Source organism: Taeniopygia guttata, chromosome 15 (genome assembly GCF_048771995.1).
Source record: "Taeniopygia guttata chromosome 15, bTaeGut7.mat, whole genome shotgun sequence".
In the NCBI taxonomy this organism is placed as follows: domain Eukaryota; kingdom Metazoa; phylum Chordata; class Aves; order Passeriformes; family Estrildidae; genus Taeniopygia; species Taeniopygia guttata.
Genome location: NC_133040.1, coordinates 4431772 through 4440912, shown reverse-complemented (window position 1 = coordinate 4440912; position 9141 = coordinate 4431772).

The following is a 9141-nucleotide window of genomic DNA, read 5'->3' as shown; positions in this document are numbered from 1 at the left end:
CAGGAACTGGGTCTGGAATGTGGGCAAGGATTGTTCTGAGGAGGATCAGAAAAGTTTGGACTCTGCCCACCCCATCCTTTTCAGTGTTTTAATGGCTGAAGAATTGTTGAAAACATCTGAGCCAGATGGAGATTTACCCCCAACTTTGGTGGAATTTGGGCTAGGCTCAATGGGAGTGGGTTCTCACAGAGCTCAGGGACAAGATTGGGAAGCTGTAAGTGGTCCAGAGAAGTGAGAATTGCTCACTGATATCCCCTTGGAATGAGCACATGCTGATTTCAGGCAAAGGCAATCTGTTATTTCCACTCCAGGACATTTATTTGGGTCAGGGTAAGGAAATTTGATTTATTTGCCAACGGCCCACCAGGCTGGTAGAATGATAACTCCCACACATGATTCTGTGTGTATCCTGACCAGTGCCTGGATTGTGTTTATTACACGTGGCCACTCAGGGAGTTTTCTCTCTGCGCCCTCCCCTAAATTCACTGCCCACTCTAACAGGGAACAATTCCTGCCCAATATCCTATCTAGCCCTGCCCTCTGGCAGTGAGAACCATTCCCCCTTGTCCTGTCACTCAATTTCCTGATGAACAATCCCTTCTTGGCTTCCTTGCAGCCCCTCCAGATTCTGGAAGGCTTTTCTGAGGTCTCCACTCACTCTTCTCCTCTCAGCCCCAGCTGCCAGCCTGTCATCCTCCCCAGCGCCGTGTCTCCCGCAGAATCAGGACAAGGATTTCCCCAGGCAGGGCTGAGCTTGCCCTGTGGTGATCCAGAGAGGTGCAGGGCAAAGAGGATGAGCATTGTGAAGATGCTTTATTGATGAGAGAACAAATCCAGGTTTCCAGGCTGGATGCAAACAGAGCCAGTGGATCGGAGCCTGTCACACAGGCACTGACCTCTGCTCTGGGGACCAGTGACAGCACACAGGGAATGGCTGCAGCTCTGCCAGGCAGTTTTGGGATGGATATCAGGGAAAGATTCCTCCCCAGAGGGTACTGGGCACAGCCCCGAGGCTGCCAGAGCTCCAGGGGCGTTTGGACACTGCTCCCAGGAACAGGGTGGGATTGCTGGGGTGCCTGTGCAGGAGACAGGATCAGTGATCCCTGTGGGTCCCTTCCAACTCAGGATAGTCTATGGCCCAAATATCCCAACTCAGGATATTCTATGGCCCAAATATCCCAACTCAGGATATTCTATAACCCAAATATCTCAACTCAGGATATTCTATGGCCCAAATATCCCAACTCAGGATATTCTATGATCCAAATATCCCAACTCAGGATATTTTATGGCCCAAATATCCCAACTCAGGATATTTTATGGCCCAAATATCCCAACTCAGGATATTCTATGGCCCAAATATCCCAACTCAGGATAATCTATGATCCAAATATCCCAACTCAGGATATTCTAAATATCCCAACTCAGGATATTCTATGGCCCAAATATCCCAACTCAGGATATTCTATGGCCCAAATATCCCAACTCAGGATATTCTATGGCCCAAATATCCCAACTCAGGATATTCTGTGGCCCAAATATCCCAACTCAGGATATTCTAAATATCCCAACTCAGGATATCCTATGACCCAAATGGTTCTTTCCAGCCCTGCATTCCCAGCTCTGGGCCACAGCCCTTCACTGTTGGCTTCCCCAGCCCCAGAACTGCCTTGTGAGCTACCCTGGACCTCGTGAATTGGAACCTGTGCCACCCCTGCTCTCAGTTCCTGGCTGAGGGGTTGCTGTGGGTGTGTCAGCACCAGGGCTGGCAGCTCAAGGTTCCTGCCTTCTACTGGCTGGACTCTGCTGCCTCTGCATATTAGGATTGGCCTGTTTTTTTTTTTTCCAGGCAGGAAAAAGCTTGTTCTGCTGCTCTGGCACCATCACTGTAACAACCCCCAAGAGTGATGAGTGCCTCTGAACACACAGGCTCCTGCTCTAAGGAAGGAGAGAGTTTTCCTTTGTATTTATTCCCCAAAGTGGCCTGAAGCACCAGCCTGCTCCCTGTGCATTCTGCCGGCACAGCAGCCCCATCCCCAGCAATCCAAGGGGGAAAAGGTGCCGGGATCCAAATAAAACTCCCCGCTCCCAGCATCCCTGGCTGGCCGGTGCCTGCGTGTGAGCTCTGGGTGCCCAAATCCGCCCCAGGGGCAGCCCCTGCCCTGCCCGTGCTGCTCTAACTCACGTTCAGGGTGTTGTGCAAAGCTCTGTGAGGGATAAAAGCAGGGGGAAATCATCTCCCAGCCTGAGCTGGGCTCGCAGGACCCCATGGACTTGCTCCTTCTCCTCCTGCAGCGAAGGCTGCCTGCATGCTCCAGGTAACAGCTTTTCCCATGAACATCTTCAGGAGGAGCAGGTGCTGTGCAAAGGCAGCAGCAGAGCCCACAAATGGAAAACTCCCTCACAGGAGGATGAGAAACGAGTCCTGCTCCGAGGGAAGAGACCTGGGGGAGGTTTGCTCCCACCAAGGAGGTGCTGGCTGCAGAGATTTGCATATTTAGTGACTTCATGCACATCCACTCACCCACTTCCTTCCCCAGGCTCGCGGGGATTGCTCGTTATTTGTTTTCACAGCTAATTAAAACCTCCCCGAGCTCAGCCCCCTGATTAGGGAGAAGAGGCTGAGCCCACAAGCAGCCACAGCGGAGGATGCCCCAGCCCACAGGCTGACCCCAGGCCACTCTGCAGACCCCACGCTGCAGTTGGGACATTATTTACCCTGATATTGCAGCGTTCTCTTAAAATATATTGAAGGAGAGATTGGGAAAATGAAGTGTATAAGATTTATCCTGCACTAGAGGATTTCAGCATCCAAGAAAGCCAGAGAGTCCAGTCCCTTAGACTTAATAGAAACCTCCTGCTTTATTAATGTTGCCTGATTTTTTTTTTTTTTTTTTTCCCTTGTCCACAGGTCCTGGGCAAAAAGTCAAAGCTGTATTTGAGGAGCTTTCCTGGAGGTTTTCATTAATAACAGGGCCAGGGAATCCACTGCAAATGTAAAAATAATAGATTTGAGAGCCCTGAAAGGATGGAGATTTACTCACTGTGGAAATATTAGGGAGAAAGTGGGAGTGGGAGGCTCCAGGGCTCGGCGTTGCCTGGCTGTGGGCTCCGGGAGCTGCTGGGAATGGCAGAGGAGGGAAGGATGCCTCCGAGCGGCTCTGCGAGGCAGCTGCGACTGCTGTGCCGGGCACCGAGCTCCCAGAGCCCTGGATATTCCCAAGAAACGGAGAATTTCCTTCTCGGGGTAACGGGAAAAGGAGGATGGAGAGCTTTCATCAGCCAGGGTGTTCCCCCTTGGAGCTGGAGGGGCAGGTGATGCTGATGCTGAGCAGTGCAGGACACACAGGAATGAGGGCTGAGAGAGGGATTGCTGCTTCCTGCTGTGCCCAGTTCTTGTGGGAATGCTGGAACCACATCCCCTCCTCTGAGGGACTGCTCCTGCACCCCACACCCATCACCAGGCCACGCTGTCACCGCTGCTGCTGTCACCTCTGCTGACAAACCTCACTTTGCAAAGCCAGTCCAAGGAGTCCTGACAGGCATCAGCATTTCCCAGCCTGAATCCTGACACCTTTCAGTGGGTGGCAGCTGCAGCTGAGCCCGTGCACAGGAGCTCCTGCAAGGAAAGAGGCCCTGAGCCTCGAGGACAAGCGGCTTGCAGGGTTTGCCCTCCTCACCCCACTCCAAATTAGAGGAAGTCATCTTCTGAAGCTTCTTGGGATGGGTTGGTTGTACTGGTTGAAAATGGGTTTAGGTTACTCTGGAAGGAGAAACACAGCCTTGAACTCTGTGCCATCCTCCAGGTAGATGTGAAAACCCCCAGCCAGAACTTCCAGACAGCTGAGCCCTCTGCAAGCCTGAGGCATGGAGAGATGGAGCAGTGAGTTTTCCTTCCATCTGGACAAAAAAAGCAGCGACGCCCACGGATGCAGACAGAACTGACCGCAGGGTCGGATGCCAAATGAGCCCTCCTGGGAATCCTGGGGAGCCCCTGCCAACCCCACATCCCTGGGAGGCAGCGTCCAGCCCGCCCTGCAGCACTGCAGCCCCTCCGCAGCTCCTGCCCCGGCGCTCCCCTGCAGCCCCCAGCCCCAGCCGGCTGCGCTGGTGGCCCGGGGGCTGGAGGCATTTTCCCAGCGCTCTAATCTAACAGCACCAGTGGGAATGTTTACAGCACGCTGCCACTTGAGGCCTTATCAGCCTCGCTGCCTATCTCCCACCGCCCCAGCCTGATAAAAGGAGGGGCTGCTGGCACCCGGGGAAAGCGCCCGGAGCAGGGGATGGAGCTGGGGACCGGCCAAGCAGAGCCAGCAGGGCTGGGGACTTTCGCAGGGAGCCCCTCCGTGTCACCGAGGATGTGGTGGAGAGAAGGAGCAGAGCAGAGCCTTTCCCAAAGGATCCCTCAGAGCGATTTGGGAACAGCAGCGTCCAGGCCTGGGGCAGAGGGAAGATCTCGTGAGGGGGTGTGGGGGCATGGAAATGCATCCCTGGGAAAATTAGAGACATGCCCTGCAATCACAGATAATTTATGTGGGATCATCAAGTTATCCCAGCACTGCCAAGGCCACCACGAAGCCATGTCCCCAAATGCCACATCCACACGGCTTTGAAATCCCTCCGGGGATGGGGACTCCATCACCACCGCCTGGGCTTGACAACTCTCGGTTGTCAAGGGAATTTCCCTTTTATCCAAGTTAAACCTCCCCTGGTGCAACTTGAGGATGTTTCCTCTTGTCCCGTTACTTGGGGGAATAATCTGACCTCACCATAGTGGGCAGCTCCAATATTTCTATCAAGGAAACCAACTGCTGACACCTGCCTGCCTTGGGAACAGGTTTTCCCTAAATTAGCTTAACCAGCTGCGGATAAAACGCAGCTCAGCGGGGGCTGCACCCTCTGCTTTGTGTAAGGGCTGAGCCGCAGCCCCCTGTGAGTGTCTGCAGGAATCCCAAAGGTGCATCCATCCCCTTACCCTCCTGCAGCGGTTAAACCGCGCAGAGTTAGAAAATACTCAATTTTTTTTTAAGCTTTAGGACAGACAGGTGCCCTGCGTGTCCCTGCGGCCAGCGAGCAGCCCTTGTGCCGCTCGGGGCGTGGGACACTCCACGATTGCCCTCTAGTGGCCCCCGGCCCGGGGAAGGGGCGCTCCCGGCCCCGGGGGCTGCGGGGTCCCGGTGCCAGCCCCCCCTGTCCCCCCGGCCGGGACCCCCGGGCTGGGACAGTGACACACACCCGGGGCTGGGACAGTGACACACACCCGGGGCTGGGACAGTGACACACACCCTCTCCCTGTCCCCAGGGCTGTGACAGTGACACACGCCCGGGGCTGTGACAGTGACACACACCCTGTCCCTGTCCTCTGGGCTGTGACAGTGACACACACCCGGTCTGTGTCCCAGGGCTGTGACAGGAGCACACACTCGGTCCCTGTCCCCTTTATGTCCCCCGGGCTGTGACAGGAGCAGAGCACTCTGTCCCCTGTCCTCTGGGCTGTGCCAGCAGCACACACTGGGTCCCTGTCCCTGTCGCTGTCCCCGGGCCGTGCCAGCAGCACACACTCGGTGTGTTTATGGCTCGGTCCCTGTCCCTGTCCCTGTCCCTGTCCCTGTCCCTGTCCCTGTCCCTGTCCCTGTCGCTGTCCCCGGGCAGGCTCGGCGGTCCCAGGATGGGTGCCCCACCCGGCTGCAGCCCCAGCTCGGCTCTTGTGCCGCTGCCCCGCCCTTTGGGGTGGCTCCCCCACGCTGGGAATCTCAAAGTTGAAGTTTTGGACAGTGGTTGGAACAGGGAATTCGGTTTGGAGTCCTCCCAGCTTTATTTGAAATGTATTTTTGTAGAATCACAGAATTAGTAAGGCTGCAAAAACCCTTTAGGATCATTATGAGCCCATCCCTCCCCCCACCACAACCCTCTAGGCATGGTGACCCCAGAGCTTCCAGGGCTTGATAATCCTCCTGGTGAAGAAATTTTCCTTAATATCCAACCTGAACCTCCCCTGGCACAACCCGAGGTTGTTTCCAGTCCTCCTGATGGTTGTTAGCCGGGAGAAGGGAGCGAGATTTTAATTTATTTGTGATAAGAAAGCGGCTGCTGCCCCTGACAGCGTGGCCAAGAGGCATCCCCGGCTCCCACATGGGATCCAACAGAGTCTCCCAACACCAGAAACAGAAAATGGAGAGGCAAACTCAGGGAAGGAGGGAGGTTTGCAGAGGGAATGGACTTTGTGTAACTCCTGGGATGGAGGGAGAGGCTGGAAAATCACCGTGGATTTTCAAGTGTCCACCCTCCCCCTTTATCTTAATACATAAGGACCTTTTGGAGAGCTAAAATACCCTGCTCTTGCCAGAGTTCTGTTCCCAAAGTGTTGTTCTGAACGAATCCATCCTCTGGTGGAGCTGGATGTTGCTATTCTGGTCCCTGCAGTAACAGGAGCCGTGTGCGTGACTTGTCAGGACCCGCTTCACCCCAGACATGAGATCACAGCCTCGTTTCTCATTTATAAATAAATATGGTCCTGGCGGGGCTGGAGACATGAGGGAAGTCTAAAGGAACATTTCCTCCCTGGTGTGATCTCCCCTGAGGTGGTCCCAAAGGGCTGGGCAAGGGGAGAAGGTGCTGCAGGAAAGGGTGAAATGTGGGGTCATCCCAACCTCTGCAGATGTTTCTGGAGAGGTTTGAGATTTTGGGCTCTTCCTCCAGCCCTGGTTTATGTAGGGCAGGGATGGGCAGCACTGGGATCATGATCCTGGTGTGTCCCACTGCCTGACATGGAAAAGGGATGGGGCATTATGCGACACTTTAAAGTGTGTGGAAGTTTTTAATATGAAAGTGCCTCTAAGGAAAATCATAGATAATATTTTTTTTCTCCAAGAAGCAAGGACAGAGAAGGGAGCACATCACCAATGCATGCAAAAACAGCCCATGCTGTGACACTGCACAAACTGCAGCCACAGGTGCCAGGTGAGGGATAAATCAAATGTGAGCTGTGGATTGCACAGAAAAACACAAGGGCAGGGAAAAAAAAAAAAAAACAAAAGGAGAGACTGGGAAAGTGATGTAGAAAGTCAGAAGACCATGTGGGGGGGAAAAAACCAACCCCAGAGCAATAATGGGGGAGAGGAAATAGTTGGGAGGAAGCAAAAGGAAGTGAAGCCAGTGCAGAGGGTTTATTGTGCTCACTTGGAGTATTTTATGTCCTCCATTACCTGAATCCCTCCCTGGGTGACTGTAGGGTTTCATTAACTCACTGTGTGACCCCTCAAGGGTTTTATGGCTCAGGACAGACCTCAGTGGAGATCACCATTCAGAGCCAGTGCTCCAGCAGCCCACAGATGTCCCCAGGCCACACCAGCACAGGGCCCATCGTGGCTTTCCAGGCTGCAGGGCCAGAGCTGGGGGGGCTCAGGGGTTGTTGCAGGGTTCTGGTGCTGTTTCCATTCCTCCCCTGGAAGTTGCTGTCCCTTCAGAGCAGGACAGGAGCACAGGAGCATCCCTTAAAGCTGATTTGCCATGCAGGAATCTCTTGTGTCCCTTCCCACAGGCAGAGGGGAGGGAATGAGGAGCTGGGACAGGGACATCTCCAGCTGAACCCTGTGCCTGCATTGGAATTTTTCTCTCCCAGGGAGACCAGGGATGAGGAGGTCTCATTTCTGAAGCTGCAGTCTCTCATTTTTGTCCCTCAGTGAGCCCAGGGACACTCAGTGCTGTATTTTGTGCCTTCCAAACTGAAATCTGGATAACCCAGCTCCCCACTCCGGGGCTGATCTCTTCTTTTCTGTCCAGCACCATCCTCCCTGGAGGCTTCCAGCCCCCAAACCCAGTTCCCCCGTGCTGCCCAAGGCTCTGCCCTGCACATCCCTCCTCCTCTGCCCTCCTGGGCTGGCTGAGGTGCCCTCTCCTGCTCAAAGCCTGCTGTGATGCTGTGCCAGCCCTGCGAGCGTGGCTCAGGGCACCTCTCCTGCCCACCAGCCCGGGGGGGACCAGCAGCCAAGCCCTGCAGCACAAAAGGGGCTGTGTGGCTGCTGTTTGCCCTCCAAAAGCTGGAGGAAACTTGGCAGGGAGAAAAAAGCCTTTAGAAGCTCCCGAGATGGCCGGGATTTACGTTAAGCTGCTCTCAGGAATAAAGGGAATCTTGAGTGGGAGCAGGTATGGGCAAAGGGGATTTGTCTCCACATATCCAAGAGGAGCAAATCACTGTGCACAACTGCAGTTTATGTCCTCCTAAATCACCTCTGTCACCTGTGGGAGGCTGATCCTGCTCAACTGAGAAAACACCTTTGGTTCCTGAGAGGGCCTGGAATAAACCACTCAGCCACGTATTTTTAACCTGAATGTCTTTAACTTTAGATCATGGAGAGCAGCAAGAAGGATGAAAACCCCCAAAAGTCTTAGGGAAAAGGGGGCAAGCTGCATGTATGTGAGTTGCAGAGCTGGAGAACAAAAAGGTTTGGAAAGAGGGGTAGAAGTTGATTGAGCTTGAAGGCACAGAACATGGAAAAGCCTCTCCCTGGAGAAAGGAAAGCTCTGTCCTTGTGGCATTGTCCCAGAACTCAGGTAAAATGAACTTCCCTGGGGATGAAAAGCCTTGCTGTGAATTTATTCCCTGCAAAGGGCTGCAAAGTGGGTTCTTTTAGGCCTTGTGGTTAAGGGCAGGCTGTCCCCAGCCAAAGAACAAAATCAATCTCCACCCTGACCTGACTGAGCAGGGCCTGAGCCTGCTGTGGGGCTGGGACATGGCCAGGAGGGTGGTGGTGTGTGCTGGCCAGGCTAGCACAGACCTGGCTTTGAGAGCCAGGAGCCTGTCAGGCAATTCTTGGATCTCAGCTCCCCTCTGGGGAATGCCTGTCCTGGTGGTCCAGCTCTCAGAGCCTCCTTGTGAGCGTTCCCAGGCTGAGGGAGGCTTTCCTGCAGCATCTTGTAACCCCTCTGACAGACCTGTGTGAGGGGATTCTCCTGCTTGCTTAGGCTTTATACCTTTAATTTTGAACCTGTTTTGCCCTTGGAGTGGGTTTTTTTCCAAGTTCTGATCTCAACTCATGAGCCCTTCATTAATTTTTTCTCTTTCCTCAGCCCAGCTACAGCAGGAAAGAGCAAATGAATGAACCTGTGGGTGCCTGGCATTTGGCCAGTGTCACACAGCCT